Source organism: Ailuropoda melanoleuca, chromosome 3 (genome assembly GCF_002007445.2).
Source record: "Ailuropoda melanoleuca isolate Jingjing chromosome 3, ASM200744v2, whole genome shotgun sequence".
Taxonomy (NCBI): Eukaryota; Metazoa; Chordata; class Mammalia; order Carnivora; family Ursidae; genus Ailuropoda; species Ailuropoda melanoleuca.
In genome coordinates, this window is record NC_048220.1 from 14,827,978 (window position 1) to 14,848,802 (window position 20,825).

Below are 20,825 nucleotides of genomic sequence, written 5' to 3' on the forward strand. Positions count from 1 at the left end.
AAAAAGTAGGAATTCTGCATTCTGAAACTGGCAGAAATAGGTGTACATGCATGAAATATAAAAGGTTGTTTTCCTTACAACATAAAATGTTCTCACAAGTTAATACATAAAATAAATAACCTAAGAGACAAATAAAAGTAAGATGTGAACAAACCACATATGATAGAAAAAGTAAAGAGTAGAGAACACTAAATAGTTTAATCTTGGTCATCATTCTACTCTGTTAGAGAGCCTTTTCCAAAGAAATATAATGTGTATTAATAAGGTAGGATTTTTATCTAACAAATATAATGGATTAATTTTTTTTATCTTCTAAGAAATAATCAAACAACATACTAAAGTGCCAGGGTTCCAGTCTTTGTCTTGTAATCAGGGCAACACTCTTGCTAAAATAATCACTCCCCAATTTTGCAAATACACAATATGTGCATGCTTGCTTCTTAAATGTCTTTAAGAACCTCAAAAACTTGTTCTATGTGACCATTAACCATGTCATCTTGTTTTTTCAAATACTTAGAAAAATGAAGAATTGAGAGCTGAAGCTTTCACTGCAAGAACAGATAGAGCAGGTGGAAGGAAATGAAGCCAGATCTCAAAATGACGCACCTGCAGGGAGAGGGGTCAAACACAGGGACTTCGGGGCAAGAACAGTGAGGGCAGGGGATGGTCTGCCTGAGAAATCCCTACAATGTACATAAAGATCACCAACGCTTTCTTCATCTGCTCATCTTTCTGGATTAGGAGGGCCTCGTGGCTTCCAGAAGACAAGAATCAAGAATTGTAAATGATAAAATTAGAACGGTACTGAACAGGTTTATGAATAATGAATCTGGGTATGGGGGGAGGAAGAAGTCCTCATATAATATACATTGTCTGCAAAAAAGAAAATATACTTGCAAACATCTCATTGAAGCTACAAGGGGAAAAAATGCACCCACTGAATTAAGTTTAAAATAAAATTAACAACTTCGGCTTCTCGCTGTTGTGGTTGTTGTTTAACTGTTGATTTGTTCTGTTGGATATATAAGCAGCTTGCTAATATTATTTTTTTCTTGTAAAAGTTTTAGACTTGCCTGCCCTTGATTTTTCTACTCAACAGGCTTTCTTTTTTTTTTTTTTAAAGATTTTATTTATTTATTTGACAGAGATAGAGACAGCCAGCGAGAGAGGGAACAAGCAGGGGGAGTGGGAGAGGAAGAAGCAGGCTCCCAGCGGAGGAGCCTGATGTGGGGCTCGATCCCATAACGCCGGGATCACGCCCTGAGCCGAAGGCAGACGCTTAACCGCTGTGTCACCCAGGCACCCTCCAACAGGCTTTCTTAAACAGCCAGCAAGGTAGGCAAGCCTTCTCCAGGAAGTTTACCAACCTCACACTTCTTCTGGGTCCATCCCAGGCCTTTGATTTCTGTTGTGAAGAGGAGAGACCCCTTCTGAGTCTTCCAGAACTATCAAGTCCCATTGATTCATACTATATATTTTTCTCCAAACCACAACATGATGCTAGCCAAACTGAGACCAGTATCCTACCTAGAGACACTGAGTAGAATCGCTACAGGACCCCTCCAATAATCATCTCCTTATGTAACGGTTAAAATATGTTGGGAGTTTTTGGTTTAAAATATGGTTTAACTGATAATATGACAGATAGATAGATAGATACACAGATAGATACACAGGGGATAGATGGATATAGAGAATGTTGAGCGTTGGCGCCCCAGGTACCACCCACAAACCCTCTGGGAGAACAAAGCTGAGTTTATTGCTTACCCCAGTCTGTCAGTGGGCGGCCTCGACAGGATTGGGTGAGAATCACGATACAACAGTTTAGGACTAGGGTATAAGGAGGAAATCTCTTTTCTTCTACTCTCTTAAGCTTAGGGAGGGGGCCTGTGAATTAAACTGACAAAAGATAGATGAACAGGAGAAAAATGTTCATTTGTTTGCACATGGAAGCCAGCAACAGAAGTAACTGACTCCCTAAATAATTAAAGGCTTATGTACCAAACTTAGTAGGGGTAAGGGAGAGGGGAGAAGAGGCTTCTTGTGGGAAAAACAGATATGTTTCTTTAGGAAAGACACAGGGGTTTTTTAGGAAAACAATGGGGAGATAAGAAAGTTTGTAATAATGGCTATCTCTAAAGAAGGAGAGGTCTTCCTTTTTCCTTCAGGGCCATAAAATTCCCCCAGAGAAGGAATTTGGATTAATTTTATTCACATTCTCCTTTGTTGGAGTAAATCTGCCCAAAAGAAGGAATTTATGGTAGCCTTATTTTCCAGAAGTTGCTGCTTTTAGTTAGATAAGGGAAGCTCTGAGATGGCTTCTCTCTGCTTCTGTTGATTCTCAATTATTTTCACTCAGAATAATCCTTATGCCAAAGTGGCATGTTTGGGGTGGCCTATTTTAATCTCCTTCAAGCGGAAACAGCAAGGCAAGGATCTCTGAGGCAAAGAATTCAAAGAATTTTGGGACTCTGTAAACCGTTGATCCTTTTCACTGAAGAGTTGATGAGTCTTCCTGGAAAGTTCCTACAATGAACAATCAAGTTATCTGCCTGTGCCAGACCCTCCTGGAAGAGTGGTTATGCTATTAAAGACAATAGAGAAGTCAAGTCCTGTCAATATAAGCTCTGTGGGGTTAGGTAGTTTAAGTCGTGTGTGTGTGTGTGTGTGTGTGTGTGTGTGTGTGTGTGTGTGTGTAGCTGAGAAGCAGAGGACATTCACCTCCTCAAATCTGTAAACAGTACAGAAAACTTAGTAATTGCCTACTATTATACATTAGTCTGGATAAAGTTCAAAATGTTAAGCTTGCATTCAAGACTTTCACCCTGCCTACACTACCACCCACCAGATTTTTCTGCCAACCTGGAATACTCAAGTCCTCCCTCCCCCCAATTTTCTGTCTTTCATTTTAAATTACTTTTCTTCATGTGTGTAAACCTTATTATTTTTTTTTTCTGCTTCATTATCGCCAGAGAATGTCATTAGACAAGTATGGGCAAAGCTGAGTAAAGTGATGTTTAGCAAATTTCTTTACTAAAGGACTTCTCAAGGCCTTTCGTGATTTTTTTAAGGTAAGTTTATAGTATAATGTATTCACCAAATTTATTTGATCACGAAACGCTTTTTCGAAGCCCATGACCTAGGAGTAATGCTCTAAGAAATAAGAAACATGGCTCTACAGCCACCCTTTCCATCAAGACCCAGCTCAGAAACCTCCCCAGTGGGGTCTTCCTCCGTCTCCCTCTGAGACAGGGGATGTGACACAGACCAATGATTCACAGCGATTTCCTTCCAATGATGACTGTAGTTTTTATTTCAAATTGAAGTCTTGCCCAGTATTAGGAAAACAAATTATCTCCTTGCTGCCTAATGAAGATTATGGGTATTCTAGACCAGAAGATGAAGAGAACACTCAGAAAAGTCTGGGTGTTCCATGAGTTCTTGAATGTGTGTCTGGGGGCTACTAGAATTTACAGGGAGAACTACACATTGGAGTCTAGGGATGATGGCTCCATACGTCAATACTGATGGATCTTGCACACACACCACCACCACAGCCATCAGATCAAAATCAACTGTACTGAAAATGAAAGCAAGCTGACACACCGAGAAATCAAGTATCAACCACAAATATCCACCATTCTTCTTCTATTCTCTGTTTCTTTAAAAAAGTGTTGCCCTCCCTCCCTCCCTCCCTCCTTCTCTCCCCTCCTACCTCAAAAAGGCATTAGGCAAGCTTGAACAAGGAGGTCACCAGGGTATGCAGACCTGAGCCCCAACTGGGGTGGAGAGGGCCAGGGAAGAGCAGAGAATGGCTCCAGAGAAGTGCAGACTGACCAACTAAATATAAGAATATTAAAATAACAACAGCCAGGATTCTCCCCATTGGAAAAGAGAGATACAAGCACGGAAAGGAGTAGGCTACAGTGAATCTTGTGATGCCGGCTTGGAATTGAAGGCATTGACATCAGTTCAAGGTTTTCTATGTATGAAGATGGATAAATATAAAATAGACTTGCAAACGTGCACATAACGTATATACGTGCACACAGTTGTATAGAGACATCAACTCTTTCCACTGAAAGGGGGAGGGAGCTCTGACCATTTAGTGGCCCAAACCTTGGTTTCCAAAGACCACCCTAAAATGTGCCAGAGCCCCTTGGAAAAAAAGATGATTGCTGTAGCACAGAGGGTTGTGGTATCAAGGAGCCCGGAATATCATGTGTTACCAAAATGTAAGGAAATACTCCAAGAATAATGAAGTCATATCAAGAAGACACAGAAGCAAGCTTGAAGGAGGCTCCACTGGCTAAAGCTGGGCATCCAGATAAATAATGAAAATGGATTCTAATCCATGGAGTAACAGAAATAAGAAATAGGAATCTCCGTGTCAACACTGATATAAATAAATAAGGGAAAAGATAAATAAGAAGAGAGAACTCTTACTTTAACACAAAGCCACCTAATAAGAATACATACTAAATATAAAGGGGAATAATGCCAATAGAAAACCATCTTTGGGCCACCATGATAGTAAAAATTAACTGCGCCAGGTAACATCCAAGGGCGTTAAAACTAGTGAGGGAACATGGTGTGAGGAAGAGAATTTTACCTGGTCTCCAAATACCTGCCCAGAAAATATTTATTAATCCACATTTTCTTTAAAAAAGTAGCTCACAGTGGAAAATCCTGGCGGATGATACATAAATCAAATGCCAACATCACCACCACCACTACCAGTGGGAAGAAGGGACATCATGGGCCACCTAGTAGGATATAATAAAAAGAGCACAGTCTCTGTAATATCTCAACTAAGAATATATTACCAGGCTCTAATCATCAATAGGAAACACAGAATAATCCCAAATCAAGAGACAACCTATAAAACGACTGACCTAGAATCTTCAAAAATGATTAACCTCATGAAAAATCAAAGACGTTGTGAAGAACTGCTCCACATCAAAGAGATTCCAGGGAGGTGACAACTGGGACTAACCCGTGATCCTGAACTAGAGTCTTGGCCACTACGAAGATGTTGCTGGAATAAGTTGGCAGAATTGGAATCCGATCTCTGGGCACAGGGTGTGCATCAGTTCTATATACCGTTCTTGCAATTTTTCTGTCATTTGAAAACACGTTCCTTTTCTCTCCTGGATTCGAGTTTATTTATGTGTTGTCTTCCGGTTATTTATATGTTGTCTTCCGGTCTGGTTCATCGGTTCCATTGGCTTCAGCATTCACAGCTGGCTCAGTCTGCTAGCCTTCCACAGTGCCTGCAGCAGAGTAAACCTTCATAAATGTTGGTGGAAGACAGGCGGGGAGGGAGAGCGAGAGAGGGAGAGGAGGAGGGAGGGAAGCCAAAAGCAGACATGCTGCCTCTTCTGCCAGGCAGTTCGGTTGGGCTGGGTTCCTAGATGACACTGGGCTCGATAATGATGGTGGAAAATTCTATCCTTGCTTTACTTAAAGTGTCTCTGGAGGAAAGAGAAATCATTGAAGTGTGTTTTTGGACCAGCTTGTCATTAAGCTGGAAAAAGCTATTTTGTTGCCTTAATTAGTTTTATTGTTTTGACATTTTAGCTTTTTAAAGGCTTTGTGCTGGAATTCAAGTGCGGTATTTCATTGCCACAGAGCCTATTTTAATGAATGATTATTATACAAATGAACCTGCTAATAGGATCCTTTTTTTCCGGAAAACAAACAAAATCCACACAGAAATGCTCAAGGGCACCCACTTTATATAAAACCTGTTTGTTGCCATCTTCCTTAAAAACAAAACAAGACCACAAAAAAAAAAATTGCTTCTACTAGAAAAATCTAAATGGAAGTTATGGTAAATTGACACATTAGTAATGCAAAGTATTTAACGATGAGGACTTCTCTACCTTATTTTTTTTTTTTTTTGCTCAGATTAGAAAAATAAGAAAATAATGCATTCACCTAGAATCCTCAGTTTGTTCACTTTTGGGAACATAAATCTGCATCACTGCCCCACCCCACCCCCCAATCTGAAAACCTTGCCTTTTCTGTGTGAATGTGTCATCTGCCCTCAGTGGCCATGCCTTGAATAAGCTGCCAGCCCCATGAAATACAAGATCTCGCTCCTGAAAGACATGCCCCACCCACTTGCTCATAAACAATGATAGCATTTGTCGGAGCTAAACCTCCCCGGGGACGCCCACGAACGTGGCATTACCGCGTCCTAGGGGATGCCGTGGCATATTACCCAGCAGGCTCCCAGTTACAAGCGCATGGTAAACAATTAGACCTCATTTACATTTTACAATTAGGTTTCACTTACATTTTACTGTGATTTTTACACGCATCAAAGGCTTTATTTCACATCTTTACTAAATCCACAAACCGTGAATTTAAGCATCCCATATTTTTGACATGTTATTCCACATGCTAAATGTCGGTCGTCTACATTTGGTTGAACAAAGGCTAAGAATTATACAAGAGTGTGCCCAGATTGAAATGAAATGACTCTGAAATCTAAAAGCTAAGCTAAATCATTTACAGCAGCTTCGTAAAAGCCTGAGAGATGAAATGCAAATTTCCTCTGGTGTTAAATAAAATATGTTTAACTCATGTCATGGATTCTAAAGTTCTCCCTGGATAAATTTCTGAAGGTCTGTCAGTTTATTAGGGCACAGATGATATCCATCAATTGGAAATCAATACTTACTGCTGAGTTCTAATTATAAATTATTGGGAAAATGCAGGTGGTAAATAGGCAGGGCATTACTCTGCTAATAGTTTGAAATAAAATTGGTTTGATTTCTAGTATGTGACTTGAGGAAGATTTTTGTGTGTGTGTGAACATGTATTTGCTTTTAATCCCAAATTTTTTTTCAAGGTTTGGCCACCAGAGGAAGAGTTTCTCTCTATGGATTGTTGCATTTTAAATTCCAGGAAAAGAGTGCTCTACAGATCCAATATGATGATGCTTGTAAGGAAATAACATGCACTTACATGTTATTAGTATAAATAGGAAGGAGTTTCTCTGTCTCTTTTCTTTCCTTTTCATGGTCACTTGACTCCCAACTATACAGCCGTGTGTAGGCATTCACCTTTTAAAACACTTTCTATACAGAATTTCAACCGCTTTTCTTTTTCAAAGTTCCTCATTCTGCATTTATGCCTATATAATAAAGCCAGCCTCCTTCCTTCGCATTAAAGTATATAAAAGAATTTTACACTCAGCAAAATAAGCTGACACTTCACATAGGAAAAAAAGAGGTTCTTTTTCACATGGGCTGTCTCGCTTCTCCACGAAATTCTGCCACTGATGGTCTTTATAATGTAGCTCCTTAAAAAATTGGCTTTGTTTGCCTCGTCCGCAGAGGAGAAGGATTCCATGTCCAGGACTAATTCTTTATACTCGGCATTTGCATGAGATCCTGGGAGCTTTCCCAATGTTACCTGCTATTGATTCATTTATGCCTTCCGGCCAGTATTTAGTGGGTGGCCATGTACCACACACCAGGTACAAATACGACTGCCCCAGTCCTTATGGTACCCAGAGTGTAGTAGAAAACATGACAACAAACAGCGATAGTCATTATGGCGAGCAGAGGAATGTCCTACAGGAAGCACGATATTAGAGAAAAAGCCTTTCCACCGTGCAACTTGTGAAAATCAAGGGAAAATCCTGAGCATCTCCAATCCAATTTCCCTGCTGGTCTATTAAAAAGAGGCGAACACCAAACCAACCAATAAAAACGAACAAAAAACTGAGAGACTCAGATCAGGGGCGGTGATGCACCAACTCATGAGAATTGAAGACACAGGGGTACGCCCTTGACTCAAGCTCTGCGGACTGAAAATCCTCAAGTCAGTGATTAGGCCAGAGCTAGAGCACCCTCCAATGCAAGCAAGTTACCAAAGATCCCCCCCTCTTCTTTTTGGTAAAGACTTCACAGAAGACCATAAGCCTCAGGGAGTTATTAATAATTTACTTTTAGTCATGTGCAAATGACAACACTGCTCACAAAGTCCAATACTACAGAGATGTTTCACATGCAAAAAATAAAAATATCAGGGGGCGCCTGGGTGGCTCAGTCGTTAAGCATCTGCCTTTGGCTCAGGGCATGATCCCGGCATTCTGGGATCGAGCCCCACATCAGGCTCCTCCACTGGGAGCCTGCTTCTTCCTCTCCCACTCCCCCTGCTTGTGTTCCCTCTCTCGCTGGCTGTCTCTATCTGTGTCAAATGAATAAATAAAAAATCTTAAAAAAAATAAATAAATAAAAATATCAGGAGAACAGTTCTGGCCATCGGTTCACAGCTCTAACCAATTTCCTGAACATTCTATCATATAACATACACTATCCACACATACTCATACGTGCACTACGTACACCTGCACAAGTGCATACATCAAACACACAGACAAGTGCACAGACTCATCACACACAGAGACGCAAGGAAACACATCAAGATGCAAACACAATACACTGACATAGAATATCATTTAAAAGTAATATCACAGTCATAACGTAACAAAAATGTATGCTCTCACTACTTGAATTTCAATACAGATTCACAAACATTTTTGCCAATAAACTTTACCGACTTCCCTCTTGGTTGATGTCCTCAATATTAGTGACAGCCTGAAAGCAGTGTCTCCATCCCCAAAGTCATGTTGGCTTTCTGACCCTAATGTCTGCTCTGATATTGGGTGACACTCCCTCACTATGACCAGAACCAAAAAGCAAATTAAGTAGGAAATAAAAGTTGAGGGATAGGTAAAGGAACACCAGAACACAAAGTACCACAATGGTCCAAAATCCCGAACCAAAAAATGCCTCTTGGAACCATTTTAGACACGTGTATTGTCCTGATGACGAGCCACTGAAAGGCCCATGTAAGCCATCTTTGGTGAATGGACCATCTCTGCCAGCACCTCTGTAAGCCAGAGGCAGAGAAACTCCACCCTCAAAGCCCTCATATGAGTTCCCTGATGCTAAGTTGTGGATTTTGTCTGTGTAGAAAAGTGGGGTACAAAGACATGAAATGAGAAACCTTGGTAGCCATCCCAGACCCATTTGTTTCTGGCTGTGAAATACTGTATATGAATCTTATCCAAGATTCCTCCTCTATAAATATCATGTTTATCCATCTTTGAGTTGTGTAATGTGTGTATATGTACATCAAAATAATAGTAATAATAATAATAATAATGATAGACATGAGCACTTTGTAGGGGAGGGAAAAAGTTTTCCTGTACCCACCTTAGGTTCCTTGGCTGGGGCCCTCCTCTGTTGGACTGATAAAAGACAGATGAACGAGAAAGACACAATCACAAGTGTATTGACATGTGCCTCAGGCACACACATGGGACTACCCAGTGATGAATAGGTCAAAGTGGGAGCCAAAACTTGGGCTGATACAGCAGCATGACAAAAAAAGATACGTTTTTAGTGAATGAACAAGACAGAGGAAAAGGGCTTTTTGCTTTCCGAGTGAGCAGATTTTTAGGAAGGCAAATGCAAGGGGGTGGGTGGGGAGACTGAGGGTAGATGAGGGTCCTTTTGGCAAGGTTTGTTATGTAGGTTCCTGGGATTCAGGGCTGACAAGGATCAAGAGCTGTCTCTGGGATCAACTTCTGTCCTTCCTGGTAGCAGGGAACCCTTTACAAATGCATATTGCGTTGGTAGTCAAACAGGGAAGGCAGAGAGCTTTACTTTCATCTGCTTCTCCTCGACTCACTACAGCTCAAAATAGTCTTGCTAAAATGACATATTTTGGGCTGGCATATTGTGTTACACTCCAACTCCATTGGCTATAAGGTACTATAAAAATTCAAAATGTTATTATTGCTACCCCAATCATATTATCATCACACAGTAAAAACAGTGCCTAAATATGTATGATTCTACGCCAGATCTACACAGATAGAAATGAGCAGAGTCTTACTCTGTGCAGATTTCCATTCTAAAATATTTATACTTTGATCGGAGTAATTCCCTCATCCATAGTATATTTTACCTTTCTCTGACCCACTCTTTCAGCAGAGCCATGAAAAGCTCATTTAGCCACCGGTTTAGGGGTATAGCCATTTTGCGAAGTTGAGAAGTACTTTCTAGAGCACACCCAGCTTTGTTAAAATACAGCTTTTATGTTTACATGAATACACATTAACCGTGTCTGGCAAGAGGTGGATTGTGTTGTCAGCTGACATGTCCTGCTTTTTTTTCCCTTCCTCCATAAGTTCATCATTCATGGATCATCACATGGTTCTTTCCATTCTTGGTCATGAGGATAATGATTTTTCCCCCCTCTGATCAGATATTCAAGCTTACAAATTGGATATGGTGGCAGTTTTCCTCCATCTGGCATGTAAGCAAGAGACTTGGCAAATGCAGGTTTCAGATTATTCAGTGGTGAGATTGACAGTCTTGCGGAGTCAGAAATGGATACGGTAGATTCAGCTGCCATGTCGAATCAGATGGAAAGTCTATCATTGTTTGTGATCTGATGAGGACGGAGGAGTCAGCATTGTGGTATTACATTCTCCTGTTGAAATCAAGTGATAGAAATTTATAACTTTCCCAAGCTATCATTTATCTAGCTGTGGCGGGATCCATGGAAAGAGTTACTCACCCTTAAAGTGTTGCATTTCTACAACGCCTAAAGCAATGAATCTCTAGTCACGGTAACCACAACTCGACAACGCTTCACAAGGACCAACAGATCGACTCTGTGCCTCTCATGTGTGGTTGATGAAGTTGAAGGAAGAATGACTTTTGTAAATTATGTAATATGCATTTGATACATTCACTGGTGAATCATACAGCTAAAGCGAGAAATAAGGTCAAGAATTGGTCCAGGGAGAGCCCCACCTTTGGAACATACTGTATATACTCATTCGATAATCTTATTTTACCCAAAGAGAGACATAATTTTTTAAAAACGGCCTTCTGGATTAAAAAATAGTGAGAAATGTGAATAATGTTCTTAGTTCAAAGATCTCCATCGTGGATTAATAATAACAAAAACAAAGTAAATGTGCCACTACACTGGAATGAATAAGTGCATTATAGATCCAGGAGTATGGTGAAATGGTGCCATTAAAAATGATTTTAATTTTACTGACAAAAATGCCTATCACTAATAAGTCAGGATGTAAAATTCTAGGTACATGATAGCTTTAACTATAGAAGGAATGTGTATGTGTCAAAAAACAATGGACACAAAATATATCTATGTATGATGTGAAGTTATTACCGGTAGCAGAAATATCAGTGGTTGTTTCTTTTCCTTCACACATTTTTTTCCAATTTTTTCTTCAGTGGGAATGAATTACTTCTATATTGAGGGAAAAAAAATGAACAGAACTAAAAGTCCTTCACACTGACCTATTACGGTGATTGGCTGGTGGGACTTTGTGAATAAACTTGCACATTGCTATTTATCCTTCTTTTAAAAAAAAATCACCCTCCAGGGCACCTGGGTGGCTCAGTGGGTTAAGCATCTGCCTTTGGCTCAGGTCATGATCCCAGGGTCCTGAGGTCAAGCCCCGAGTTGGGCTTTCTGCTCCTTGGGGAGTCTGCTTCTCCTTCTCCCTCGGCCCCTCCCCCTGCTTGTGCTCTCTCACTCTTTCTCTGTCAAACAAGTAAATAAATAAATCTTAAAAAAAAAAATCACCCTTCCATGAATTTTAAAAAAGTAACCTGCTCTTTGAGGGAGTCAAATTTGTAGAAAGAATTGGACATGAACAAAAGAGGTATATATTTCTACTTTTTCCAGTGTTAAGGGCTGAAAAAGGTACATTTCCCTTGTAATGACCCATATTTCCCTCTTCACCACGCATCTCCGGATGGGCTCTGGCCTGGCTCCCAGGCAGAAGGCAATCCCGCTGTGCAATGATTGACCCTACTCTTCACTGACCTGAGGTGGCGAGGGAATTTCTGACTTGTTCTATTCATTTTATTCATCATCAAAACTTTGGCTTTAAGACATGTTGCTATTGAAATAATTTCACCTGTGGGGTTCATTTTGCTTTAATCATTCACTTCAGCTTTCAATCTCTTCCCCTCTATCCCCATCAGAAAACTTCTCAAGCCTCCAGTCTGGCATGGAGATTAGCAGTGAGGGCTGTTGGTTCAATCAGCCTCTGTGCTTCATTATGATCACGACATGATGACAGTATGTGATTTGCCCCAGTGGACTCTGAAGTGACTTGCTGTTGTGGTTCAGCAAGGCAGCAAGAAATTTTGAGAAGCTGCATTCTTGTTGATAGCACACTTGGTAAAACACCAGATTTCTCACAGATTTTTAGACAATTCAGGAGCTCCACCACTAGACAAATATACACACTTGTACACACAGTCACGTTGGCTTAAACTGAAAATCTTAATTATCCTTTGATTCTGTAAGAATTGCTTAATAAATTTTCGGATGTATTTTTGTCTGATTCAATAGCGTGTGTGCGTGCGTGGTACCTTTGCGTGTCTGTGTAGGCGCCAAAGATAAAGAGGGCAGATGGCAAAATAATTTTTCAAAACGATGCTGAACTATGTGAACTGTATTTGTTTGCTTCTACTTTTTGTTGTCACATATGGCTACCTGGCTGTGAATTTCTTTGCAGGAATTAGAGATATGCCTTCAGCACATAAGGTAAAACCACAGAATCTGACCTCGAGCTTTTGTTTCTATTGGTCACCTCCAGGCAGTGAAAGCTCACTCCATTTTCAGCCCATATACCTTAACTTCACAGAGATTCACTCATGACCTCTAAACAGATCTTAGAAAGCGGAGACCTTGCTTTAACTCAAGGATATGCCGCCATTTATATGACTTTCTCTTGGACCTAATAGCACAGAGCTCCCTTCACGCCCAGCTCCAGACAGAGAATGGAAACAAATGACATCAAATTTTGCAGGATATCAGATCACTATTCTTTAGTTGTCTTTTTTTTTCCCCCCATACTACCACTTCAAATCCAAGCATCTTTTCTTCAGTTGTTTTCTCTACTTCGTTGTGTATTTTTCATAAATAGTCACTGGCCAGACATAGCCGTAAGAGCGTACAGATTTATGACTCTTCTTTCTGTGGCGACTTGTTCTTTACTTCTCATCTTAATCTTGAAACATAAAGCTGGGTCCTCTTTGAACTGAAATTATTGGAGAAACAGAAAAAAACATGCCTACATCTTTTCTGTGCTGGTAACATACCATTTTTAGCATTGAAAAATGCTGGAAAACAAGTCACCATTTTGGGTAAAAAACCTTTCTGTAGACATAGTAAGCATGGCATCCTTGTTGAAATTTAGTATCTTGCTAGCAGAGAACTCCTTTTTGGCCATGAGGAGGTTTCTTGTGTTGTGTCCCATCTCAATCACCAAGAAACCTGGTGCACTTTTGGAATGCACCTGAGGGACATGATGCTGACAAGTGAAGAAGGATAAAATGTGTGGACCAAGGGCACCTGGGTGGCTCAGTCGGTTAAGTGACTGAGTCTTGATCTCAGCTCAGGTCTTGATCTCAGGGTCATGAATTCAAGCCCCATATTGGGTTCCACGTGGAGCCTACTTAAAAAGCATAGACCAGCCCATCCACTATCTGCCCAACAACAGAGCCAACTTTTAGATAAAAAATAATAATCATTTATATTAGGAGACATTGGGACGTAACTCTATTGCAAAAACTTAGACCAAGTGCTGAGAAACACGCCCAAATAAAGCTCATTATCTAAACTTTGCTGAAAGATGCACTACTTAATTCTAAATCAATTCAATTGAAAAGTTTCATGGAGCTAGATGTAATGCGTTTGAAATCGATGCTAAGCAAAATGTGCCTTTAGAAAGTGACTAAGCTTGGAAAAGGAGAAAATCTGATAAAATGCCTAACAATCAATGCATAGGTCTTCAGAGTAGTCACAAAGTTTAGTGTTTGTGGCAGAGCTTAAAGCAGAGTCCTGGAACTACACTGCTTGGGTTCAAATCCTATCTTGTCTCCTACTCCAAGATCTGGACAACTGGTTTACTCTCTCTTAGCCTTAGGTCATCATTGGTAGAATGGGACCAATCATCTCTCTTGCCTCCTAGGGCTGGGCAGATTAAATTAACACAGGTAAAGCCCCTAGACCTAATACATCGTAAGTACCTCATAAATACCATTAACTATTCCAGATTGGAAAAAATTCCATCACTAAAACAGATAATTGGTTTCAGTGTGAGTGGAAAAAATAAATTCTATGATTATTTTGATTTATAGCAAGTGTTGTTCTCTGCTTGACAAAATGGGAGAAGCAGTTGATGTTTATTAGATATATTTTAGGCTATTAAAAGACACAGTCACTTTGACCTTTGTAGTCGAAACCTCCCCCAAAGCAGGTGGGTTTTAAGATATTACTATGAGATACCAGATGTACAAGTGGTACTAAATCAGTAACTTAAATTTTCACTGGGGGACAAACATCTCCCCCTAATTGGCAGACAATAGAAAGAAGCTTTTGTTTTTGGCTACCAGAACTAATCTGCTGATAGACTGAGTTTTGTGTATCTCAAAAGGAAAATCCTGTGGGGCAAGAGAAAGAGAGTATGACCAAGGAAATCATCAGAAACAACCTAGAAAGAAGAATTCAGTGACTGAAGTTCAGCCCCCAAACAAAGCAACACAATTATTGTTAATAAATATATACAATAATAAAAGCACTTTCTTTTACCAGAGAAGATATTAAGGAAGAAGTTGAGGAGAAACTGCTCAGAGTGTAATGTGCCTCAAACAAAAATTCAAGAAAATGATAGAGCGCCCAGGTCATGGGTATTCTTTGACCTGTGTAAGGTCATGGGTACTCTTTGACCATGTAAAATTGTGTAACAAAAAATAAATACTTTAAAAACAAATGACCCATGAGAAATAATATGGATGGAAGAGTGCCAAGGGGTTTAAACCAACCTAAGAGACAGGACAAGAGATGATAGACTATATTCATGAAATGCTGTGTACATAGCATGACTACACAGCATGAGTGGAGGGATTGTTGGAAGGCCAAGGGCTCAGAAGCAACAGAACGGGATAGTTACAAGATGACTGCTGCAAACATGGATGGTCTACCCCCCAAGACTTCTGTAGGTTGAGGGCCCTCAAGCTTTCCTTTCTTGGTAGAGAAAGGAAGTCAACTACTTTAGAGAGATCATCTTCTGGTGAATCTCACCTATGATCTGGCAGGTAATATAACAAAAGTTAACTTTGCAGTTCAGTGAACACAAACAAGGCACAAATGAGATACTTTAGAACAATGAGGTTGCTGAAGAACATTCAGTTCATTATCAATGTAGCAGGAACAAATTTCATCACCATAAACTCTGGTGGGCAAAATTGCAGACTTTATTGATTGTCTACTACTCAACTTCTCTCTGCTCCTTCTCTTCTACTCAGGCAAAGAGCAAGAGATGTAATATTGCCAGTTCAAGGCAATCTTAGTCACTTCCTGTTTTTTTTCGAGGCGGGGGGGGATATAGAAAAATTCAATGATTTCTCCCAGTCACTCCTCTTTCCCTCCTTTATCTTTTCTCTCCAAGAGAAGGTTACAGGAGGAACTTCTAAGAGCATCTCGCCAGCAAAAAGACTTCCCTTCCAATATCACTGTCCAGTGTCCACACTGGTTTTAACTGAGATACACAGTCTCCAGGGGGCAGGGGCGTGTGCCATCTATTCTCACTGGGATATGTTGAGATGGCCCTAGGGCCAAAGCTGGTAAGTACATACACTCTAAATCCTAAACCCCCTTGGGTTTACCTGCCTCCTGAGAGACAAATCTGTACCCTCCTGAAGGAATAAATTTAGATTCCCCTTTTGCAGAATTCCTAGGTGACAACCCATCTCACCACACTTCCTTTCAATACTGTAATATTGGTATAACAAACGCAGGTCTCCTCATTTAGACCGTAACAACTTAAAGAGTTATGTAGCCACACATTCATTTTAGAAATAATTTGAAAGCATACAATACTCCAAACACACTTTTAGCCAACTGCATGAACCAGAAATTTCCTATAGCTACATATGCATACATATAGCATCCCTACTCAACAATGCATGACATCCATGTGTCTCTACTCATGAATGTGGAACAGACATGTCTATAAACATATGTATATGCAAATGGTACCATTTATTCTATTATGTTACCACCTCCAAAGTGCTGTTTAACCTGCATTCAAATATTAAATATTTAAATAAGATGTTCTTAATACCACAACCACATGTTATATAGAGTTGATTTTTGGAGATAGGTGCAAGTGGCAGTGCACTGTGGTGGTGTAGACACTGCTCTAAAACCAGATGCCTGGATGTGAAACCCAGCTCCACCCCCTACTATCAGTGCAATACGGGGCATACTACTTAATGCCTCTGTGCATAGTCTCCTGAATTAGAAGTGAAGAAGAAGAAAAGTGCCTGCCTTGTAAGCTTGTTGTGTACATTAAAAGGGATAACACACGTGACATGGTTGGATCGGTGTCTGATCGGTATCTATAGATGAAGTTTACTGTTAGCGTTATTATGGAAGCACAAAAGACACACTGTGACTCAGGAAAAGTGTACATCCTGTATGACTAAACACAATCTTGTCCGGGTAAACACCACTTTGAGGTCTCCACTGCGGGGGATGTCTTAAAGGCAAATCAGTCGTCTCTTCTGGTAGGTTCCTAAGTGACGATTCTGTGTCACAAGGTATAAGCAAGCATGGGGTCCTCTTGATGTTCATGACCTGTGTCTTTTTCAGCACAGCAACAAGAAAAAAAAGAAAGCTTTTGAAAGGATGGGAATTTTTCAAAGCCTTCTGTCGTTCCCAGTAGCAAAGTTAGAGAGATATCCTAACGGTAACTGCTTATGTTCCTACGCATCTTTCGATTTTATAAAGCACATACACCAGTTGCCTAGGGGTACTTAACAAAGCGCCACCAACTGGGCAGCTTAGAACAACACAGGTCTCTCCCCTCACATTTTGGGAGGCCAGATGTCCAAGATCAAGGTGCTGGCAGGGTTGGTTCCTTCTGAGACCTGAGGGAGAATCTGTCCATGACTCTCTCCTATCTTCTGGTGGGGACCGACAAGACTTGGCATTCCTCAGCTTGCAGGTAAGTCCCTCCAATCTCAGCCTCATGTTCACAAGCATTCTCTCTGTGTTTCCATGGCCATCTCCTTGTAAGAAGGCCATTCGTATCAGATTAAGGGCCCAGCTTACTCCACAATGATATCATCTGAACTTCTTCTATCTGCAGTGACCCTATATCCAAATAAAGCCACATTCTGAGGTACTAGGGGCTCAGACATCACCATATCTTTTGGGGGGAGACCCAATGCAACCCCTAATAGTAGCTTAACGGCCATTCATAAAGTAAGAACTATTATCCCCCTTTATATATAAGGGACCTAGGGCTTTAATAATGTACGTGCCTTGTGCAGTATGACACAGCTATTTCTTGGGTTAAACTCAGGTCTTAGGATTCCAAGTGTAATGCCATCACCATCCCACAAGGGCTTTCATGTATTGTTTACCTACTATTTATTACAAACTTTATATATTGGGTTAAAACATTTTGGTTTGCAAGTAACAACAGACACAAACCAACCGACCCTCACATTGGCTGAAACCACAAAGATCAGTTGGCTCTTACAACTGAAAAATCAACAGATATGGTGGGCTGGTAAGGGCTGGTGGTCCTCTTCCTGTTCTTCTTTCTCTTCCTTATCACCTTCCCTTTCTTTCTTATTCCTTTTTTTCATTTCCTTTCCTCTCTGTTCCTAAAATAGTCAGTCCCAAATCAGGTCGGTGGGTTTTGGGCAAAGTAGGCATTGGTGTAAGGTGGGGAAGATGCGAGCTGTGGCAGGCCAGAGCAGAGCGTCAAAGCCTGAGCAGGGTAAGGAGGGTGTTCACGGTAGGGGATGGAGAGACTTGATGTGGGATGTGGAACTTGGTCGAGATGAGGGGGGGGCATCTATGCAGACATCGTGAACCCCTCACAAGATACATCACGTTCTTGCCAAAGATGCATAACCTAAATCCAATCATGAGCAAATACCAGACAGACTCAGATGGAGGGATATTTCCCACAAAATAACTGCCACATCATCTTCTAAAGTGTCAAGAGGAAGAATGCAAAGAAGGACTGAAGGACTGTTTGAGATTGAAAGAGGCAGAAAGACGTAAAAACTAAAAGCAAGGCAACATTCTGGACTGGACTGTTTTGCTTAAAAGTCGCTAATTGGACAACAGACAAAACTTGAATGCGATTTGAGAATAAGATGAAAGTAATGAATAAACTCAATATCCTAATTTTGAGAGTTCTATTTTGCTTATTCAGGACAATATCCTCACACACAGAAAATATATCCTCATTTGCAGAAAGTAAATTCTCAAGTATCAAATAGCCATGCACATAAACTTCAGATGAAGGAGGTTTAAATAACTGAATGAAAATCTGGGTAGTTATCAAAAGATGGGAAAGGGTTGATGGGCAGGGAGTTACAATACCCACACTGATGGGCCATAAACCATTGACACGAAGAGCCCGGGGTTCCACAGTCGGACTGTTTAGGAAAAATCTTGGTTTTGTTTATTTCCAGCTATGTGACTTTGGGCAATTTCTTCACTCTCTTTTTGCCAAATATGCACATATATGCAGTGAAGATAACCTTACCACCATCACGGGATGATTGGGAGAAATCAATAATCAGCATATAAAAAGCGCTCAGAATAGCACCTGGTGTACCGCGAGCATTCAAAAACCATTAACTATTATTATTATCTCATTTAATTTTTACGAAGTCCAATTTTATAGATGTGCTGATTCAAGAGATACCTGCTGCTTGCTTGCTATATGCTTGTCATGGTCTGTCCTACAAGTCGAGAATATAATAATGATCCGGACAGAACAGATCTTTCTACGATGCAGTTACCTAAGCAGCTTGCTTAAGATCGGACAGCAATGGTCAGAGCTTGGACTTGAGGTCAGGCTTCTTACATTCTCACTTTCCTTTCCAGGACCAACTATGGTTTAAGTGGACAGGGTCAGAGTGCATACTGAAACCAAGCAGAATGTTCCAGAAATGATAATGCTTGAGGCGGCATTTTTTTTCCTCCAAATTTCACATATATTTGTCAGCTTTGTGAATCACTAAAACTCTGATTGACAGTAGTTTCAAAGACTACATTGGAAAAGGAGAGTTTTGATCTTGTGTTTAGCTAACACTTAATTGAGCACTGACCATGTCACATACTGTGTAACAACTCCTTTGGTCTTCAGAAAAGCCCTGGAGAGTCCCTGATATTATTTTGCCCACATTCCAGATGAAGAAAGGCAGGCTCCTAGAAATAAAGTAACTTGCCCAAAGTCACAGAGCAGTGGCTGATAGGCCAACAATTCAAATCCAAGTAAGTCTGTTTTTTTATTTTTTCTCCTCCAGTTAACTATGGTACTTGAAGCGACAGCTAAGAGTTAATACTTAATTCATTAGCATTTTTTGAGCAACTACCATTTCCCCAGACACTATCTTCAATACTCCAGGTGCTAGAAAGCTGGGCGATTCCTACCTTCAAAGCAGTCTTCTGCTGGTCTGGTGTGTGCAATATACATATGAAGTCCTCCTGACAACCAGACTTGAATGAAGAGTAGAGTCATCCTTGGGCTGTCAAGGGTCAAGAAAGTCTCCCGAGGCTGCTATTCTGCTGTAGCATCTGAGGGCAGGCTCAGCCTGTGTGCCAAACAGAAGTGCAAGTTGATTTTTAATACAGAGCAGAATTCTATGTATCTACTCCAAGGACAATGGCAGGAGAGGCAATCATTCAAATGAGGGCAGCCGAGAACGTGAAACAGACCCACTAGTGGAATCCTCTGGTTTTTATCACATCTCCCCAGGAGGCTCTCTGGCACAGCAGAAAATGGCCTTTAGAGAATGTACCAAGTATGCGAGCTCTGCATCGACTCCCACCTTATATGCCTCCTCTCATTCTTTTGCTCTATCTCACGTCCTCTTTTTCTGTGCTCTTACGCATCCCCTTCCTGCCTCTGCTTGCTCCTTGTTTTTCTGCACCTTTCAATTCTTCTCTGCCTTTTCCTTAAGCCTGGGAGTGGCCCTTGAAGGCTCTGCCCATCCTGTTGCTGACATCTGGAGCAAAGGGTTTGCTAAACCTGTGTTCTGGGTGACAGGGCCTCAGACGGAATCCCTGACTCATGGCGACTATTAAGGATCCTGTGGAACTTCTCACTGTGGTGCTAACGGAATGATCCGGGCCTGTGCCCTCTGAGCTACTGCTCTGGCCTCCTGCGGACCCTCGTCTGCAGTTTCAATTCAAGAGTCATCTCTCACATCTTCAAAGTCTCTTCCTCCGATTTGCCCCGGTCAGGGCCATCGCTAGGCACACATTGGCTGTTGGCCTCTGGAGTCTCTCTCCTTAACCACAGCCATTTCCAGCATTTCCCCAGTGAATTCATGCCATCCCCTGGCCACCCAAGCCTCTAACTTCAGAGGGACACCCAAACCTGTCTTCTGAGTGACATTACATACTCTGAAACTGTTCTTTGCTCTGTTCCCCTTTTCCTCCCCAAACATGCTAGTCCTCTATCCTATTTTCCTGGGCCTCCCTGTCTGTTGGGGGACAGCTATCTAGGCTGAGAAACTAATCCATGTTAAAGGGATACCACTTGCAAATGATGGAGAGCTTTCCTCAATTCTCTCCCCAAAATTTGACTTCTAAAGCACAGATAATAATCCTCTATTGAGCAATTAGCATGTGTCAAGCACTTAAATGGGCGTTTTACATGTGGCTTATTTAATATTCGTAACAAATCTGTAAGTGCTATTGGTGCT

At 40.9% G+C, this 20,825-nt stretch overlaps 1 long non-coding RNA gene across 1 annotated transcript; it reads right to left on the minus strand.

The window, feature by feature from the left end:
* Nucleotides 1–4,845: 4,845 nt before the first annotated feature.
* On the minus strand, nucleotides 4,846–20,012 carry LOC105237999. Its single transcript, XR_002142879.2, has 3 exons — nucleotides 19,947–20,012; nucleotides 19,549–19,709; nucleotides 4,846–5,273 (listed from the first exon to the last, which is right to left on the minus strand). It is a non-coding gene; the product is annotated as an uncharacterized LOC105237999 (long non-coding RNA).
* Between the last annotated feature and the right edge of the window lie 813 nt (nucleotides 20,013–20,825).